The sequence below is a fragment of the Podarcis tiliguerta genome, assembly GCF_965153285.1.
Source record: "Podarcis tiliguerta genome assembly, chromosome: 3".
Lineage (NCBI taxonomy): Eukaryota > Metazoa > Chordata > Lepidosauria > Squamata > Lacertidae > Podarcis > Podarcis tiliguerta.
Genome location: NC_139536.1, coordinates 8,017,177 through 8,028,496, shown reverse-complemented (window position 1 = coordinate 8,028,496; position 11,320 = coordinate 8,017,177). Strand labels below are relative to the sequence as shown.

The 11,320-nt window shown below is 45.8% G+C and overlaps 1 long non-coding RNA gene across 1 annotated transcript; it reads right to left on the bottom strand.

Annotated features, from left to right (window-relative positions):
* Nucleotides 1-2,856: 2,856 nt before the first annotated feature.
* On the bottom strand, nt 2,857-8,089 carry LOC310674055. The gene is made up of 3 exons (XR_014509363.1): nt 8,011-8,089; nt 3,652-3,781; nt 2,857-3,130 (listed from the first exon to the last, which is right to left on the bottom strand). It is a non-coding gene; the product is annotated as an uncharacterized lncRNA (long non-coding RNA).
* Nucleotides 8,090-11,320: the final 3,231 nt, after the last annotated feature.

The window sequence follows — 11,320 nt, the reverse complement described above, 5'->3', positions numbered from 1 at the left end:
TTGCCCCCCCCCTCCAGCCCTGGGTCTCCTCATGAGGAAGCTGTGCCTGGAGGAAGAACTGTGAGGGGGAGACTCCATCAGGCAAGGCCTCCTTCCACTAGCCTTGCCCTGGGTCTCCTCATGAGGAAGCTGTGCCTGGAGGAAGAACTGTGAGGGGAGAGACTCCATCAGGCAAGGCCTCCTTCCACCTGCCTTGCTCCACCCTCTAGTCTTCTGCTTCTCAATTTGTATTGTATTACAGTGGTGCCTCGCAAGACGAAATTAATTCGTTCCGCGAGTCTCTTCGTCTAGCGGTTTTTTTGTCTTGCGAAGCAACCCTATTAGCGGCTTAGCGGATTAGCGCTATTAGCGGTTTAGCGGCTATTAGTGGCTATTAAAGGCTTAAGGGATTAGCGGATTAGCTGCTAAAAGGCTATTAGCGGTTTAGTGGCTTAGAAAAAGGGGTTGGGGAGCGGAAAAAAATCTCAAGACTCGCAAGACATTTTCGTCTTGCAAAGCAAGCCCATACAGAAATTCGTCCTGCGAAGCGCATTGAAAAACGGAAAACCCTTTCGTCTAGCGGGTTTTCCGTCTTGCAAGGCATTCGTCTTGCGGGGCATCACTGTATTTCATGTACTATGGCTTGCTGTTGTTTTATTGATTATAGTTTAGAAATTATTTCTTGTAACTGTTGAGTGGATTTCTGTTTAACTTTTATATGTTTTTATTATCTAATACTATTCTAATGATTGTTGAATGTTACCTTTTTGATGTAGGTTGCCTCTTTTAAAGTTTTATTATCACATTTTTGTATTGCATTAGATTGTTATAAGATGTACATTTTCTGTTTCTTCAGCTTGTAAACTGCCTTGAGTATCGTAAGATAGAAAGATGGTATACAAATTAAAAAATGATGATGATGGTTAACATGGTTAGCACTCCAGGGTTTCAGATGTGGAACACTCCCAGACCTACCAGGAGATGCATGTTGGCGCAAAAAAGTCAGACAGCTTTTGTAGGTTTTTTTTTTTGTGTTGCTTCAAAAACACCGAAGTGGTGAGCCAGTGAGGTGTAGTGGTTAGAGCATTGGTTGCCGACCAGTGTGCCATGGCACCCTGGGGAAACTTGAGGAACTTGCAGCCCGTATCTTCTTGCATTAGCTTTCTCGCTTTCTCTTTCTGAGGAACATTCAAGGGAGCTGGCAGCTTCGAACCCATCACCTTCCTTCCTTGAGTTGTCCTCCTCTTCTTCCTCCTTGCTACCTCCCAGTCACATCCCAGATTCCTAGCTTCACCCTTTGCCCTGCTCTCCATTTTTGGAACGCCTACATCAGGGGGAAGCAACCTTTTTCAGCTGTGGGCCGGTCCACCGTCCCTCAGACCATGTGGTGGGCTGGACTATATTTTGAAAAAAAATAATGGATTCCTATGTCCCACAAATAACCCAGAGATGCATTTTACATAAAAGCACACAATCTACTCATGTAAAAACGCCATGCAGGCCCACAAATAACCCAGAGATGTATTTTAAATAAAAGGACACATTCTGGTCATGTAAAAACACGCTGATTCCTGGACTGTCTGTGGGCCGGATTGAGAAGGCGATTGGGCCGCATCCGGCCCATGGGCCTTAGGTTGTCTACCCCTGGCTTACATTCTGAACCCTGGAATTGGTGGCTCCCACAGGGGAGATGCAGAAAGGATGTGGTTGGTCAAGGGAGCCGTGGACCCAAAAGTTGAAAACCACTGAGTTAAGAGTGTTGGACTAGGAGCTGGGAGACCAGGTTTGCAAATCGCCCCTTGGTTATGAAGTGCACTGGGTGCCCCTGGGGGCCAGTCACCACCTCTCAACCTAGCCTACCTCACAGGGTTGTTGTGGAGATTAAATGAAGAGGCAGAGAACTGTGTATACCACCTTGAGCTCCTTGGAGAGGAAATCAAATTAATTTGCTAAGCCTGTTCGATCAGATATGGATCAAAAAGAGGTTTTCTCTCTCTCTGTGTGTATGGTCACACTGTGGTATTAAAGACCTTCTTAGATAACTTTCTACTCTCTTAAAAGCTGCTGTCGTTCTCCAGGTTAGATTAGCATCCACTAAGAACTTGCAAGGAAACTGTATTTTTAAAACTACTGTTGTAAAGGATGTCAGATTGATTGGCAGCTTATATTTTGGCCTCAAGGTGGCAGCATAGCCACAGGATTCTGGGAAAGACCAGGTTCCCCCCCCCCTCCTGGAAAACGATCGTATTTTTTGCTCTATAAGATACACCAGACCACAAGACGCACCTAGGTTTTGGAGGAGGAAAACAAGAAAAAAAATATTCTGAATCTCAGAAGCCAGAACAGCAAGAGAGATGGCTGCGCAGTGAAAGCAGCAATCCCTCTTGCTGTTCTGGCTTCTGGGATAGCTGCACAGCCTGCATTCACTCCATAAGATGCACACACATTTCCCCTTACTTTTTAGGAGGGAAAAAGTGAGTCTTATAGAGCAAAAAATATGGTAATAAAGTGGTACCTTGGTTTAAGAACGATTCGGTTTACAATCTCTGCAAAACCGGAAATAGTGTCCCGGTTTGAGAACTTTATCTCGGTCTAAGAATGGAATCCGAATGGTGGAAGGGCACCAACAGCGGGAGGCCTTATTAGGGAAAGTGTGCGTTGGTTTAAGAACGGTTTCGGTTTAAGAACAGACTTCCGGAACGGATTAAGTACCGCTGTAGTGGAATTACATGAGTGTTTAATTAGAAATATAGGAAGAAACTCCACTCCACAACTCATCCTATTAAAATAAAACAGACAAAAAGAGTTGCGGATTGAAAAGATACCTTTGTTGGAATAAATGATAGTCAAATGGGCTGGGAGTTAACATGATAAGATTTCTAATAATTCAGACAGCAGATATTTCCATGCAAAGACACACAATGTTATTCCCATAACATATCGATGAAACTTGACCTTACTGGAAGTGAAAAAGCTGTTTCTTTTTGTATCTTCGAAGCAAGGCGTCTCTTCTGTTTGTGAGACAGGATGATGCTTACTTTGATATCGGCGCTTTCCCAGAATCCAATGGCTCCAGAGGATCATGTGATGATACGATATCTGGGTAATTATTTATTTCTGCGTTCTTTCCTGATAATGCAAATGCCTCTTTCTGGTAAACAAAAGAATAACATTGGAATGTTACTGAAGGCACTCTGGTTTCAACATTCAGTGTGGATGCTAAAATTCGCACACATTTCTTTCGGGTTTGCCGCTTTTGCAACCCGAAGTTTACATTACTCGAGAGTAACGTAACCCGAGGGTCTACTGTATCTGTGGGAAGGGGTGTGTCTGTTAATTGTCTTGTTGCTTTGGTTTAATTATTTACTGTTCTTTACCTTGTCTGTGAATTGCCCTGAGGTCTTTGGATGAAGGGGCCGTATATAAATTGAATAAAGAAATAAATAAAATAAAATCTGCACTGGAAGGAGAAAAAAACCCCCCCTATTTATCTGTGCATATACACACATTAACATGTTGTATATGTTCAGGAATTGACCACTGAGAGACATGCAGAAGGTTGGTCTCGATGACCCTTTTCAACCTACGAATCTTTTGGAAACTTCATCGAACGTATGAAGGAAAGACGTATGCAGGCTTCTCTGTTTACATCCTCCCGAATTTCCCTCTCACCTCTTGCAACAATGGTGCAATACCACATTGCACGTCCCTATGGATCTCCACGGGCGGCTACAACGACCAGGAAAACACAGGCCTTTTTGCTGCTGACATTCAAGATCAGAGCTTGGAGCGGTGGAGGATCCTGTTCGAAAGGAAAGATAGTCACAGGTTATTGTATTCACAGCAAGCTTGTCCCCCAAGTTGCAGTAGGTACATGACTGTGCTTGGGCCATTATGTATGTGAGCTTGACTTCTGGAAGCAAAATTATTGTCCTGGCTGCCACTCCCTTTCTCTGCCAACCCTTGGATTTTTGTTTAATGCGAGAAAGGGGAATGTCTACATCCATCATGCTGCTTCCCAACTTAACCCCTGGCTACCACTGAATAGTGGGATGCGGCTGGCACTGTGGGTTAAACCATAGAGCCTAGGACCTGCCGATCGGAAGGTCAGTGGTTCGAATCCCCGTGACGGGGTGAGCTCCTGTTGCTCAGTCCCTGCTCCTGTCAACCTAGCAGTTCGAAAGCACATCAAAGTGCAAGTAGATAGATAGGTACCGCTCCGGTGGGAAGGTAAACGGCGTTTCCATGTGCTGCTCTGGTTCGCCAGAAGTGGCTTAGTCATGCTGGCCACATGACCCGGAAGCTCCCTCGGCCAATAAAGCGAGATGAGCACCGCAACCCGAGAGTTGGCCACAACTGGATCTAATGGTCAGGGGTCCCTTTACCTTTTATCACTGAATAATCATCTCTGCCAGCCTGATGGATTGAACCTGGAAGGCATTAAAGCCATGGTAAAGGTAAAAGGTAAAGGACCCCTGGATGATTAAGACCAGTCAAAGGCGACTATGGGGTTGCGGCGCTCATCTTGCTTTTAGGCCGAGGGAGCCGGTGTTTGTCCATAGACAGCTTTCTGGGTCATGTGGCCAGCATGACTAAACCACTTCTGGTGCAACGAAACACCATGATGGAAGCCAGAGTGCACAGAAACACCATTTACCTTCCTGCCACAGTGATACCTATTTATCTACTTGCACTGGTATACTTTCAAACTGCTAGGTTGGCAGGACAGAGCAACGGGAGCTCACCCCGTTGCGGGGAATCGAACCGCTGACCTTCTGATAGGCAAGCCCAAGAGGCTCAGTGGTTTAGACCACAGCGCCACCCGCGTCCCTAAAGCCATGGAGAACCTTCCAGCTAGGCATGTCAATAGGCAAAAATGGGCAGAGGCAGGGATGAAGTTATTACCTTTATCTGAAGACATCTGAAGGCAGCCCTGTATAAGGAAGCTTTTTAAGGCTTAATGTTTTGTTATGTTTTTCTACATGTTGGAAGCCGCTCAGTGTGGCTGGGGCAACGCTGTCAAATGGGTGAGGTATAAATAACATATAATAATAAGAAAATAATAATTAAAGGCAGCTACATTCCAGTGATACGGAAGTCCAAAGGCACACCCACAACACACATTTAGAGCATTCCTATAGCACTGTATGATCACTGCAGATGGTGACAGCAGCCATGAAATTAAAAGACGTCTGCTTCTTGGGAGAAAAGCAATGTCAAACCTAGACAGCATCTTAAAAAGTAGAGACATCACCTTGCCAACAAAGGTCCGTATAGTAAAAGCTATGGTTTTCCCAGTAGTGATGTATGGTAGTGAGAGCTGGACTATAAAGAAGGCTGATCGCCGAAGAATTGATACTTTTGAATTATGGTCCTGGAGGAGACTCTTGAGAGTCCCATGGACTGCAAGAAGATCCAGCCTATCCATTCTGAAGGAAATCAGCCCTGAGTGCTCACTGGAAGGACAGATCCTGAAGCTGAGGCTCCAAGACTTTGGCCACCTCATGAGAAGAGAAGACTCCCTGGAAAAGACCCTGATGTTGGGAAAGATGGAGGGCACAAGGAGAAGAGGACGACAGAGGACGAGATGGTTAGACAGTGTTCTCGAAGCTACAAACATGAATCTGACCAAACTGCGGGTGGCAGTGGAAGACAGGAGTGCCTGGCGTGCTCTGGTCCAGGGGGTCACGAAGAGTGAGACATGACTAAACGACTAAACGACAACAATGTAGCACCGTAACATTCCTAGTTTTCTCCAAACAATCCAGGCCAACACACACAGAGCTGCTGACTCTCCCTCCCAACCCTTCATGCCCCTTTGCCCTTTCCCCATAGCTGACCAACCACCCTCCCTTCCCCTCACTCTGCCCTGTTGGCAGCTGCGTGAATTGCAGAGGACGAGGGCACCTTCCATTTTTATGCAAATGGGAAGAGATAAATTGGAAGAGGAGGGTGGGGAAAAAATGTTTCAGAAAGGGTAATGAAAATCAGTTCAGCAGAGATCTCCCAAAGGTCACAGGTGCCCTAGCAAGAACACAATTTTTAAAGGCACTTGTTTTCACCTCTTGATAAAATCTGTATAATAAGGAGATCAGCTGTTTAGGGAAGCTTTTAATGTTTGATGGATTACTGTATTTTAATATTTTGTTGGAAGCCGCCCAGAGTAGTAATAATAATAATAATAATAATAATAATAATTGACTACCGTAGATAACCATTGGAGTCCCTTCCAATTCTACAATTCTATGAACCTCTAAGTAATTCCAAAGGGTTGGTGTAACATCAGTTACGTGTCTGCTCTACACAACATCTCAGTTCCTGTTACAGTAAAAAGAACAAACAACAAGGCCCTTTTCGTTGAATTAATACCCTCCAATATTTCTACAATGAAAACTGGTATAATAATAATACTACTACTACTACTACTACTAATAACAACAACAACAACAACAACAACAACAACACCACTCCACCCATCTGACTGGGTTGCCCCAGCCACTTGGGGCGGCTTCCGACATATATAAAAACTTAATAAAACGTAACACATTAAAAAAACAACCTTCCTTATACAGGACTGCCTTCAGGTGTCTTCTAAAAGTTGTGTAGTCACATATCTCCTTGGCTCGAGGGGTCACATAACTCCATACCATCTAACATTTCTCTCATGAAAATAGGGGTGTCCTTAGGCCATGGTTTTCAACCATTGTGCCATGACACCCTGGGATGCTGCAGGCAACGCTGGTCTCTGTCCCTCTTTCCTTCCCTCCCTCCTCTGATGAACCTCTTGCATCTCTGCCTCTCAAAGGCTTGCACAGCTGTTTGTTGCAGCAGCCCTGGCTACAAGCTCCCCAGGCGAATGGGTCCAGGGGGTGATGGCCAGGGGGAATGGACGGACAAGTGGGAGGCAGGCAGGGGCTGGGGTCATCCTCTTCCCAGGCTCCTGTGGGGCAGTGTGAGGAGGCAACTCTCTTTGGGGCAGGGGGGCAGCTCAGAGACCAGGGGCAGCAGCTGCCCAGAGGACTCCCAAGGAGAGGAGGCTGAGGGAACACTCCACAAGGGAGGGGATTCGAAAAAGGGGGAGAGGCTGCCAGCTCTGCAGGCAAGGGGTGTCGCAGAAAGAATGTAGTTAGTCAAGGCAGCCATGGGCTCAAAAAGGTTGAAATCTCTGTCCTAAGGAAAAGCAGGACATTCCAGGATCAAATTAGAAACTGGGACGGCTTCTGCAAATCTGGGACTGTCCCTGGAAAATAAGGATGCTTGGAGGGTCTGTGATTTACATGCGCAGGAAGTTAAATTTGGAATAAGGCACCTCCTACGGTAGGGACATTTTGCCGATTCCACAAAAATCTGCCCGGATGCCATTTTGACAGTCCAATTCCTGGACGTGTCCAGGAAAACCCAGATGTATGGCTGCCCTGCTCTGAGGCAGAGTGGGAAACCAGTGGCCCTTCAAATCTTACTGGATTACAGGTCCCATAATCCCTGATCATTGCCATGGGTGTTGGAGTCTAACGATGTCTGGAGAGCCACAGGTTCCCTACCCTAAGGCAGAAAATATTTCATATTTCATAGCCTTGCTGTGGCAGTGAGAAAAGGCGAAACAACCAAAACAACATTTTAAAGCCTGGATTAAAGTTTATTGAGGGACCCGGGTGGTTCTGTGGGTTAAACCACAGAGCCTAGGACTTGCCGATCAGAAGGTCAGCGGTTCGAATCCCCATGACTGGGTGAGCTTCCGTTGCTCAGTCCCTACTCCTGCCAACCTAGCAGTTTGAAAGTACGCCAGTGCAAGTAGATAAACAGGTACCGCTCTGGCAGGAAGGTAAATGGCGTTTCCATGCACTGCTCTGGTTCGCCAGAAGCGGCTTAGTCATGCTGGCCACATGACTTGGAAGCTGTACGCTGGCTCCCTCAGCCAATAAAGCGAGATGAGCGCCACAACCCCAGAGTCTTCTGCGACTGGACCTAATGGTCAGGGGTCCCTTTACCCTTTACCTTAAGGTTTATTGACCAGCTCAGTTTATCCCTTACCTGGAGAAGGCAGCACCATAATCAAGAAGGCAGCAAGAAGGAAACGAAGGAGCTTCATGATCTTAAAGAAGGTTGGTTGTGGAAACACCTCCAGCAGGGTTGAAACAGAGCAAGACAAAAACAGCAACAGCGGTGCTGCTCCTGCTGGTAGTGTTACGCTGAATCCTTTTCCTAAAATGACACTTTTTCTGTACTCAGTCCAGAGGTGCAAGGGATAGCCAGTCCTTGGGGATTGTGACACCCTCGTCTGTTGAAAGCATGTGGGATGCAAACTGAAACTACGGCAGTGTGGTCAGCTCAACGTATTATTGCATTTGTTACATAGGGAACTGGAGGATTTCAAAGGCAGGTTGTTCCCCCCCTGAGCTCAGAAGAGGCAAGAGGAAAACCACAAAGGTCCGTGGCCACATGCCTGAGGGAGAACGGTTGGCAAGCTCCAGGAGAGTAACAAAAATAAAATAAAATAAAATGAAGCATGTCTCTTGCAGGGACTGTTGGTCTTGAGCTTCCAGCTCCAGTCACTTGGCACCAACCACTCCCTGCTAGGAATGGCTGAATCTGTCAATTCTGGGTTGTTGCTGCTGCTGCTATTATTACTATTATTATTATTACTATTATTATTATTACTATTATTATTATTATTATTATTATTATTATTGTTATTGTTATTATTATTATTATTATTACAATGGTACCTCTGGTTAAGTACTTAATTCGTTCTGGAGGTCCGTTCTTAACCTCAAACTGTTCTTAACCTGAAGCAGCATTTTATCTAATGGGGCCTCCCGCTGCTGCTGTGCCGCCGCTGCACGATTTCTGTTCTCATCCTGAAGCAAAGTTCTTAACCCGAGGTACTATTTCTGCGTTAGCGGAGTCTGTAACCTGAAGCGTATGTAACCCGAGGTACCACTGTATTATTATAGGTAAGGTAAAGGGACTCTGACCATTAGGTCCAGTCGTGGCCGACTCTGGGGTTGCAGCGCTCATCTCGCTTTATTGGCCAAGGGAGCCGGCATACAGCTTCCGGGTCATGTGGCCAGCATGACTAAGCAGCTCCTGGCGAACCAGAAACACCAGAGCAGCACACGGAAACACCGTTTACCTTCCTGCCGGAGCAGTACCTATTTATCTACTTACATTTTTGACGTGCGTTCGAACTGCTAGGTTGGCAGGAGCTGGGACCGAGCAACGGGAGCTCACCCCGTCGCGGGGATTTGAACTGCCGACCTTCCGATCGGCAAGTCCTAGGCTCTGTGGTTTAACCCACAGCGCCACCCGCGTCCCACTGTATTATTATACTGCCCATCAAAAGATCTCAGGGCAGTTCACAGACTAAAGTACAAGATAAAACACACTAAACAATTAAACCAAAACAACAAAACAATATCTCTCCCCCACTTTGCCGGTCTAAAGTTTGGCTTTCCACATCAATTCAGGGAGATGTCGCTTTTGCTGGTAGCTGCTCCTTTAGAAATTGCCAGTGCTTTTTTTCTGGGGGTACGCATACCCCTAAACATTTTGTGAATCAAAGTTTGGCCTCGTTGCGGGGCAGAAGTTCAATATGAGTAGGGAAATCAGAGTACCCCTAAACATTTTTAAAGAAAAAAATACTGGAAATTGCTAAATATTGGCGTTCTGCAACAAGCTTTTCAATAGGCTCATGGCAGTCTGTTACTCTGGGTGAGGAAATGACCTGCCAAGGCAGGGTGGCCAGAGTCAAGATGAGTCTTTTATCCTTCTACAACACCTGACATATGTGGGGTATGAAACACAGAACAGTCAAATACAACATTCCTAGAGTGGACATGTTCAGACATGAAGAGGTATGTTTGTCAAGCCAGTATATAAACTTCCTGTTTCCTCCTGTGCTGGGACAAACTTTCTCTACATGTGATCAGAGGTGGGCGTGATCTTACCTGTGCAGAGACATCACCTTGCCAACAAAGATCCATATACTTAAAGTTATGGTTTTCCCAGTAGTGATGTATGGAAGTGAGAACTGGACCATAAAGAAGGCTGATCGCTGAAGAATTGATGGTTTTGAATTATGGTGCTGGAGGAGACTCTTGAGAGTCCCATGGACTACAATAATATCAAACCTATACATTCTGAAGGAAATCAGCCCTGAGTGCTTACTGGAAGGACAAATCATGCAGCTCAGGGTCCAATACTTTGGCCACCTCATGAGATAAGAAGACTCCCTGGAAAAGACCCTGATGTTGGGAAAGATGGAGGGCACAAGGAGAAGGGGCCGACAGAGGACGAGATGGTTGGACAGTGTTCTTGAAGCTGCTAACATGAGTCTGACCAAACTGCAGGAGGCAGTGGAAGACAGGAGTGCCTGATGTGCTCTGGTCCATGGGGTTACGAAGAGTCAGACACAACTAAACGACTAAACAACAACATGCTTTTTCCCAAGAAGGGACAGCCTGGCTGTTATTTTTGTTTATTGTACAGTGGTACCTCGGGTTACATACGCTTCAGGTTACATACGCTTCAGGTTACAGACTCCGCTAAACCACCAATTGTACTTTGGGTTAAGAACTTTCCTTCAGGATGAGAACAGAAATCGTGCCCCAGCGGTGTGGCAGCAGCAGGAGGCCCCATTAGCTAAAGTGGTGCTTCAGGTTAAGAACAGTTTCAGGTTAAGAACGGACCTCCGGAACGAATTAAGTATGTAACCAGAGCTACCCCTGTACTTTAAATTATGTTCATTACATGTGAAAAAGCAATAAAATGCTTTCAATAAAATCCGGCCAAGTTCTTCCCGAACTTGCTGTGATTTTTGCAGTTATCCTAATGTCCGCCAGATGGCAATGTCCTGCTTGTCAAGGGAAGCACATTCCTGATGTGAGACCTGGTCAGTGAACTGGCTGGTTCATGCCTGTGAAATTAACCTGGATGCATTGCCTTTTAGAACTGGGTTGGTATGTAGACATGCTGCACTGCAAGATGAAGTTACGACTGCCAGGGTCTTCCTTTCAAGGTTTAAGCTTAGATCTAACAACACACTTTTCCTGGGGTTCTCTGGCCATTGAAATTTAGAGGAAAGCTGCAGCAAGTTAAGAGATAAGATGAATTTCCTGCTGTTTCTCAGAATTTTTCTTTGTTGCATCTCTATCTGTTCCCTTCCCTGGCTTACAATCCTTAGCTTTCTCTCACCTGCCAAACTCCCTTCCTACAAAACTGGCTTCCCAGTTCCCTGAGCTCAGTGCTACTGCATCAAATGTTCAGTTGCAGAAGTGCAGTACAATTTAGACAGGTTGGATATATTACACCAATCAGCTTCGTTGGACTGGTCATGTTGTTT